The sequence below is a fragment of the Zophobas morio genome, unplaced genomic scaffold, assembly GCF_036711695.1.
Source record: "Zophobas morio isolate AGI-343-1 ecotype UQ-CSIRO unplaced genomic scaffold, CSIRO_AGI_Zmor_V1 ptg000058l, whole genome shotgun sequence".
Classification (NCBI taxonomy): Eukaryota; Metazoa; Arthropoda; class Insecta; order Coleoptera; family Tenebrionidae; genus Zophobas; species Zophobas morio.
The window spans coordinates 6,073,122-6,081,399 of record NW_026972163.1 but is presented as its reverse complement, the minus strand read 5'-3'; the positions used below and the strand labels follow the sequence as shown (position 1 = coordinate 6,081,399).

The window sequence follows — 8,278 nt, the reverse complement described above, 5'->3', positions numbered from 1 at the left end:
ATGTACAAAATATGATGAGCCTGTACTTGTCATTTATCACTCCATTCATATTTTTTGGATTTGCATATACAGAGTGACTCAAAAAAATTAATGAATGCGTAAATATATTTTATTGATTTTGTGACGTCAAACTGCTTAAACAGGCGTTGCGATAGGTGGCGGCCAGCCAGCTAGTCGTGTGGGTGGGTTTCAAAAAAAGAGAAAAATTATTAGGGCGCCACGAGTTCGTTATAACGCCCCTATCGCAATCGTCTAATCCTGTTTTGCCTCCCCAAACTCGAAAAGAGCAGCTAGCAACCCGCAATGAGGGAAAAAAAGGAACAAATTTATATCTGCAGTCTATATTGTACGGTAAACAGACAAAAAAGTCTAGTTAAATGATGATAATGACAGATAGTGTTTCTAAAATATAATCCAAGAAGATCCAAAAATCGATAAAGCTTATCGAAGACCAAAAAAACAGTGAAAGTTGTACAAGGGTGAAATTGTTACGTTGTGAGATTGTCACACAATGAGTGACACGTAAGTCAATATCAACTAAATGTATAAACAAATAAATAAGACCAAGTTGTTATTATATTTCGCGCACTTTATCGTCAACCGATGTTCGTGAACGTACCTTATATCAAACGCAGAGCGTATCAGCTGAGTCGAACGGCGTCTTATCGGTAACGTGATATGGAAATAAGCGATAACGCAACCAACCAACAAAATAGCGCTCCCAAAATAACAACCGGTGCACAAGTTATACCACAGTGAGGTGAAGCCCCAACTGCAGGACTACAATAATTAGGTAAGTTACACAAGAAAACCTAAATCAAAAAAAAGGTGAATAAAATCGACAATGGCACACAAAAAAAAATGCCAAAATTAAACTGTTACAAGTTACAACGATGTTATGGTATTATCGTAATATACGCTCGCACGATCGTAGGTAGGATGGTATTCCGGGTACTTATCGTTCCGGTGTCCTCCACGTCACCTTCAGCTAGATGGAAGGGTTCTCCTCAAAAAGGATTCGGGAATCCGGATTTAAGTCATAATCGAGCAATCACAGCAAGACCCCGAAAATCGTGGCTCCAGGAGCTGCTGAATTTTCCTTTAGCGTCCAGGCAATGAAGCACCAAACGAAGGGAACTTGGTGGAAAACTCCGGGTGAGTAGTACACTCCAATAATAAAAGCCTAAAACAACGAAGTTCTAGAAAGTTCGCCAGGAAATTGACAATGGGCCACAAATTGGTTCATCGACGAGAAAAGTTGAAACTGTGAGAATATTTAATCATTTTACCTCTGGATGGGCGAGGCTGCTTTAGATATTGAGGGTGTGGTGGCGTTCAAAAAAAAATCTAACAAACGTTGCGTGCTTTGCAAGCACCTTTTCCTCCGGTTTTTTCCAAAATCCGACACAATAAGTTGTTTGAGTAAGACCTTAGCGACAATTACTCCAAGCAATTTCACCAATCTAAACTTTTAGGTCTCTCAAAGCTAAAAATTCCGGGAACAGAATTCGCACAACCACACAAGAAGGTTAGCAAAAATCTAACGGATGAAGATATTTTTTTTTTTTTGCCTAAAAAAAAATGATCCGTCATCAGCAGAAGCCTTCCCGCCTTTTTAGGAACCAATTCGAATTAAGTTTATTTTCGACAAGATGGTGTCAATTCCGGTGGCGCTGTTGTTCAGTTCGAGTCAAAAATCCCTATTTCAGATGACAAGGCGACAGGGTTGCCAAAAGATGATGACGTGTTTTGTTTACAGTAACCTCAAATGGTGAACAACATAAAAGGTTTGCGAGGGACGCTATTCTGGCATAAATATAATAAGTGTAAACTGTGATGGAATGTTTAATAAAACGGTATCCTATTTTTATGCCGTTACAATTTAATCAGGAACTACAAAACGGAATGCTTTGACATCTTGCAGATGTTTTAAGGTTATAAAGAGCATAATAAATGTTTAGTCAAAATATATTTGCTTATCCCCTCCAAAAATTTGATGACGTCAGCTCGAAAATTTGCCGAATAAATCATATCTAAAATGTACAAAATATGATCAGTCTGTACTTGTGATCTATCACTACATTCATATTTTTTGGATTTGCATATACAGGGTGATTCAAGAAAATAAATGAAAGCGTAAATTTATTTTACTGATTTACTCAGGAACTACAAAACCGAATGCTTCGAAATCTTGAAGATATTTTAAAATTATCATAAGCATGGTAAATTTTTGATCAAAACGTATTTGGTCGTCCCCCCTAAAAAATTTATGACGTCACCACAAAATTTTGCTGAATAAATCCTATCTAAAATGTACAAAATATGGTGAGTCTCTTCTTGTGATTTATCATTCCATTTAAATTTTTTCGATTTGCATATACAGGGTGACTCAAAAAAATTAATGAATGCGTAAATTTATTTTATTGATTTAATCAGGAACTACAAAACCGAATGCTTTGAAATCTTGCAGATGTTTTAAGGTTGCTGCAAAATCCTTATTTGTCAACGAGAAATTAAAAACTGTAGCGGAGCTTTCAAAGCGCTCCGCTAGTACCCTTTCGAGGGCGCTGTCCTCGGCAGCGCCGATATCAACCCCACCAAGCTCACCCCCACTGGAACGCACCCCACCTGAAGTTACTTCATTGTGCAGGTACTCCCACGCATCTCAACCCTGCCTATAAAAGGGCAACTCGGACGCTTTCCAGGCAGATGGAACTCCACCATCTCCACCTTAAGGGCTGCACTGTCTCGGTCCCCTTCTGGTGATCACCAGGGCTGCACTGTGTTACGGTCCCCTGCGCCGCTTCGAGATTATCACCAGGGCTGCACTGTTTACGGTCCCCTGCGCTGCTTCGAGATCTTCACCAGGGCTGCACTGTTTTACGGTCCCCTGCGCCGCTTCGAGATCATCACCAGGGCTGCACTGTTTTACGGTCCCCCTGCGCCGCTTCAACGACGTCATCTCCAGGGTCGCACTCTCTAGGTCCCCTGTGCCGCATCGCCGGCGTCGTCATCTCCAGGGTCGCACTCTCTAGGTCCCCTGTGCCGTATCGCCGACGTCGTCATCTCCAGGGTCGCACTCTCTAGGTCCCCTGTGCCGTATCGCCGACGTCGTCATCTCCAGGGTCGCACTCTCTAGGTCCCCTGTGCCGTATCGCCGACGTCGTCATCTCCAGGGTCGCACCGTCCAGGTGTCCTGTGCTACATACATCGCTGCCGTCATCCCCTACGACGCTCTGAGTCCCAGGAGCCGCCACCATCCCCGACGAGAATTGCCACCACTTCGATAACCCATACCCATATTTTGCTTTGTATTGTTTGCTTATTATCAATAAACCGCTGAGCTACCACAAAACATGTTTTTGAGTATATATATTACAAATTATCACAATTGAGATGGCGTTGGTGGACGGCGTTTACATTTTGGTGTTTTTATTTCTTAATATACATGGTATTCTTTGAACAACACGATACTCAAAAACATGTTTTTAATTTCTTGTAAAGAAATAGGTCTTTTGCAGTTAAGCTCCGCCCCCCCTTGGTTCACGGCGAATAAAAAAATCATCACAATTGAGATAGGACGGGTGGGCGGGCTTACATTTTGTTTTTTTGTTTTAATATGTGAAAACTTCTTCTCACAACATGAAACCTAAAACATATTTAAAATGGAAAATTTGTATAAGGAAATATCGATTTTGCATTTAGGCTCCGCCCCATAATTGCAAAGTTCACATTTTCTTGCAAAAATGTACCATTTTAACCATGTCGTAAGTTTCTTGTTGTGAAAAGATGACTATGCATATTAAGAAAAACAGGCAAAATATACAATAATAATATATAATATATAACATACAAACCAATATTTGGTGGCTTTGTTGTACTGGAATTATCAAAATTAATAATGATCAAGTTCTGTTACAACTATTTGAAACCAAACTATGGAAAGAAAATTAAATTAAGTATAATATTCAGAACATTTTGTTCGAGTGTGGTTTAATTAATTTTAGTCCTGTGTTTTGAGAAGCCAAACTCATTCAAATCAAACTAGTTTCTACGTGACATTCTTTCGATGTATAAACATAAATAAACACCTGAGCTTTTACCTAGTGTTGAAGGGTTGTTAGAGATGGATTATTTTAAGTTCAACATGATGAGTCATCAGAATCTGACAATTGCAAACAATAACACAGTTTCATCTTTATAGTTATAAACTATAACAGAATATTTTGTGGACAATCCTTTACTTTATACTGTACACTGACCGGCATGAAAAACGGGTCGCCCTTATTTTTTTAGGAAAAAGCCTGAAAATGTGTACACAAAATTTAAATTACTTTAATATAAAATGATAAAAATTCAACAATCACACAGCAGGAAATTTCACAACATGACCCCACACCTCAGCTCGTCGGAAAACATTACACGCCGCTAGTCATCCTGGTAACAATTTTGATCATTCCGATTGAACTGTAGTCTCACTGAGAAGCTCTTTGGATCAATGGTGGGTCTTCAAGATTTAACTTCCGCTTTCTCAACCTTTCTTCGCACAGTACGTTTGCTCATGGAGACATTGATTTTTGGCTTCCACAGTAGTTCTGTGGCGATTTCTCAATACCAGTGTGATGACAAAAAAATCTTTGGTTTATTTGTCTACGGGGATCAGTTCCCAGACGTCTCAGTTAATAAGTATGCTGGTCAAGAAACAATATCAAAGTTAAGCAAAAAAAAATTGCAAAGCACTGTATTCAAAAAAATATTATGTGTCCCGTTTTTCGCACAGACCAGTATAGAATGAAAAATTTCAAAACATTTTGGCAAAAAAATGTATTTGTGTTATAGAAGTCATAATAAAATATTTTATAAAAACATCAACGATGTAGACAACATTATCAAATGTGGTAAAAGTATAATAATATCTACATATATGATAGTAATTATAGTAATAAAAAAAGGGTCACACTTTGAGCGCAGTCTCGGCGAGTTTTTTAACTAAAAACCCTTTCAATTTCGGATTCGAACTAATCTTACTGTATTTATCATCCGCATATTTTTCCTGAATGGACTGATGGTGTGAGGATTGTGCAGCTATGAGCAGCTTGGCAAATTTAACAACTACATGTTTGAAGTCGCAATATTTACAATTAGAATATTTTGCGAGGCGTCCAGACCATACTTTAGATGGACAACTTGCGTTGCTAGAAATAGCGATTGATAAGCAACAAGCAGCTGCAGCTTGTAATGAAGGTCTAATATGTGACATATTGTGGTCCAAAAGGGCCAGTTCTATTAAGTACTTGGAAAGATTATACGGTTCGAGTTTGACGGCCCCTAGTCTACAATATTTGTGTGATAAGTGTCGTTAACTTGTGCGGTGACGGTGCTACATTTAATTCCGTTATTTCCTGAGATTTCTGCTAAAGTTTTTTAAGGAAATTGGTGAACTGAGTGATACTTAGCATAGTACGTCGACACCCCCTTAGGTGGGGTCGGTGAGTGACCTATACTCGAAAATCTTTATTTTACTAATTTTCTTCATATTACCTTGATTTTTATTAACAGTTTTTTCGAATACACTCCTATCGCTATCTGACCCTGTAGGGGGGATAGTGTGATTTATCAGCACTACGTTTGTTAGTTTATTGAATTTGAGCGATGGCAATCAAATGTACTAAGTGCAACCGTACTATCACTCGGGCTGACAATCATTTATCATGTAAAGCATGCAAATTACATTTTCATTGCGACTGTGTGACGATTGATGAGGATTCTTACAATAGGTTGAAAGAACTAGGTAAACTTAATAATTGGTTCTGTGCATTTTGTTCAGTTTCTCTGGTTTCTGCCGATAATCCTAATGTGGTCAATCCAGAAACTAATACCAGTGATCCTAAATTGACACCTGAGACTATGAAAATGATTGATACCATTGTAGCCAAACATATAAAGCCATTAATAGACGCCATTTCTGAACTAAAAATGACAATTCAGGACTTATCTACTGAAAACTTGAACCTACGCAATGAAATCGGTAAATTAAATAACATCTTACCTTGTGAACAAACCAATTTTGCTGATATAGATGCACAGAATGCAAAAACTTCTTACCGGAATGTAGTTACGAAGAATTCCCAGAAGACGATAATAGTAAAGCCAAAAGACGATAAACAGTCTACTAATAAAACAAAATTTGATGTTATGAAAAGTGTTGATCCTCTTAAAGACGTCAACATTGGAAAAGTTAAGAATTTGAAAGATGGCGGTTTGTTATTAAAATGTGATAATTCCTGCAATTTTAAACAAATTGCCCAAGATAAACTATCTGCATCTTATGAAATTCGAGAGGTCAAATCAGTAGGACCTAGGATTCGAATCGCCGGTATCCCTGATTATATAGAATCAAAAGATGTATCTTCCTATATGAAAAAACAAAACGAATCCATATTTGATGAGAGCTCCACTTGTAATTTACTTAAATTCAGTCCAATAAAAAAAAATAATACGGTCTTTCAAGCAGTTTTTGAAGTTGACTTAATAACATATAAAAAAGCGTTAAGTTTAGGTCATTGCCTTATTGGTTTAAACGGTTGTTCTATTTATGACGCCATAGATATCACAAGATGTTATAATTGTAATACCTTTGGCCACTCTCAGAAATATTGTAAAAATACGGTTTCTTGTCCTCGTTGTGGTGGTAATCACGGTCTTAAGGATTGCAATTCAGATACAGATTCATTTACTTATGTAAATTGTAATAATCTAAACATTAAAAATAAAAACAGTGAAATTAATGTTAACCACGCGGCCTGGGATTATAGCAAATGCGGGGCACACCAGCAAGTCCTCCAAAAAATAAAACAAGATTTATTTGGACTGCCAATATAGCAATCACGTGATGATTCCAGGGTAACTTCCTTGCCTCGTTCAAGTTCATCTAATCAATTTTTGTCAGATAATTCTGGCAATATCTGCATAAAAAATTCCAAAGTACTCTTTATTTACTATCAAAATGTTAGAGGCCTTAACACCAAATTAACTGACGTATACAATTCACTTGCTAGTTGTCACTATGATGTAGTTGCTTTTACTGAGACATTCTTGAGTGAGACTGTTCAAAATTCTGAAATCTCCGGTCCTAATTATGTTATTTATAGAAGTGACCGCAAATATTCTTCTCTTGATTGTGAAAGAGGAGGAGGTGTTCTTCTTGCTGTAGATTCAAATTTAAGATCTCACAAATATAAACTTGACAGTTTGTAACATGAAAATGTTACCACGATTTAAATAGCGCGCGCATTTAGAGAGTAGGGGGGTAGGAGCTGGAAGGTTCGAGAAGAGCGTGGCTTGGGGTTTTGAGACGGCGACGAGAGAAGGTCGAGAAAGAAAGACACGGAAGTTTTGGGGTGTCGTTGTTCACGAAAAAGGGGTGAAAAGTTAGTGTCAAGGAGAGGTGTCATCCTGTCATCCTGGTAAGTCTGTCGAACCGCCAACCTGGAGGTAAATTAACCGCGTTCATGGACTGCTAAACGCTACAACCAACCGAACTCCTGCCCACCACATTTTTTTGATTTCAAGTCATAGTTTTTTTTTATAGTGTAATTAGTCCATTTAATTTATTTTATATAAATAAAAAGAGCATTGGTGAAGTTGGGTGGTCTCAGTCCCCCCAACCCTCCTTTCCACCATAACGACTGAGTGGCGCCCTATTATTTTTGGTTAGGAAGAGTTTAGCAACGAAGTTGAATCCAAGGTAAGTGCAAACACCACGAGAAGAACCCGCTCTCCGAAAGTAGCACCGGCGTAAAAAGAAGATAAGAGGTTATACAAAAAATGGCGCCGTAGCGTGGGGCCAGATGCGGTATTGACAGTGGTAGGTGGATTTACGACTTGGTTCGACTTCGTTACTTGTGGAATTCTATAAGGTCATAGGAGTTTGTTGAGGTATGGTACGGTGGTGTGGCAATTAGCAGCCCAAGTAATGAAATAGGTGGTGACAGACATTTTGTTGATGATATCGTGCGAACATAATTCTAATTACTCTGCATTTTAGACTTTGTCATCCTGACTTTGTCATCCTGACTTTGTTATCCTGACTTTGTACATCTCGAATTTGTATGTCTTGGCTTTGGATGTCTTATAACCATTTCACATTGGTGATATTAATATGGAAGACACTTTTAAGGCAAGGTATTTACTAGCAGGTGAGCTCGATTATGAGTTGCGTATAAGGGGAATTGTAACCAAGCGTGGTAGTGATGATAAACGGAGGTTGTTGCAGCGT

At 38.3% G+C, this 8,278-nt stretch overlaps 1 long non-coding RNA gene across 2 annotated transcripts; it reads left to right on the top strand.

Annotated features, from left to right (window-relative positions):
• The first annotated feature begins 657 nt into the window (after positions 1–657).
• LOC135143255 (uncharacterized) lies at positions 658–1,969 on the top strand. 2 transcript variants are annotated; one of them, XR_010282716.1, is made up of 4 exons: positions 658–793; positions 935–1,155; positions 1,208–1,422; positions 1,476–1,969. It is a non-coding gene; the product is annotated as an uncharacterized LOC135143255 (long non-coding RNA). The 2 variants fall into 2 exon arrangements; XR_010282715.1 differs by having other exon boundaries at positions 1,204–1,422.
• Positions 1,970–8,278: the final 6,309 nt, after the last annotated feature.